Genomic DNA, 1,072 nt, shown 5'->3' with positions numbered 1-1,072 from the left:
TAACGATGTTTTCACAGGAATATGTATAAATGTTTTTGATTTAATACAAAATTTGAATAGGACTGTAATTGTGATTCATCAACTTTAAAAGTGTTTTTACAAATAATATAAGTTCATAAAATCTTGAGAAGTTTTAGGAAGTGAAAAAAGAATAAAAATGAATGCATTATTATTTATTTATTACTATCTTTTGTGACTCACTATTGTTGGTTACTTTTATAATTTACTTTAAAAAAAAATAATCCTTAAATCATCTATCTGGTTTTATTTTAAAAATAAGCGTGCAACTACTTTTAATGTTAATTGTATAACTTTTTTAAAAATCAGTTTTCAAGATTTTTCAGAAGAAAAAATTGTAATTATAATTATTTCTTGTCCAAAGTTTTTTTCTGTTGCACAATTGAAGTGTTTTCTACAGAAACAAAATCAATTACTTCATTGATTTAGTTCGTTACTTTGTGTCAGATTCAAATAATTACAATTGTGATAAGTGTAAGCTTTAGTATAATTATTTTCAAGAAATTTATCAACAATGCTTACAACTTATATGAGATTAACGAAACTTTATTTGTTTTTAATTTTAGAGAGTGTCGCTGATTGCAGACAAGAGTAAAAAAGAAATTTAGACATTCACATGTTGCCATTCGAAGAAAATTATAACAGTGTCAGAAAACAGCATGTGATAGAGCAGCATGCCAATCGCAGTAGTTCTTACAAGAAAAAGTGTTTCAAAAAGTGCATTATGCAGATTGTCTACTACTTGATTTTTTCACCCTTCAGCTCGAGTTCGTGATTACAATTATCACAAAGTATTTTTATTATGCATTTAAAGATTTATTAATCAAGTCCTATGAAAATTTAAAGTGAAGAGCAAAATCTTTGTAAATCTATGATTGTAACAGAATACAATCCTTCACCGAAACTCAAAATACTACCAAAATTAGCGATCAAAGGATTTCATTGTTTCCCAGGTCTGTGGCAGCCTTTCTATAAGTATAAAATAAACTTTAAGTAAAAGGAAAATTCTTTTTTTGCTCATTTGAGGCACAGAAGGAAAAAAAAAGATATAGAA

The sequence above is a fragment of the Parasteatoda tepidariorum genome, chromosome 8 (genome assembly GCF_982258835.1).
Source record: "Parasteatoda tepidariorum strain Cologne lab strain chromosome 8, Ptep-v5.0, whole genome shotgun sequence".
Lineage (NCBI taxonomy): Eukaryota > Metazoa > Arthropoda > Arachnida > Araneae > Theridiidae > Parasteatoda > Parasteatoda tepidariorum.
The sequence above is the reverse complement of the archived record's forward strand: the minus strand, read 5'-3'. Positions refer to the sequence as shown.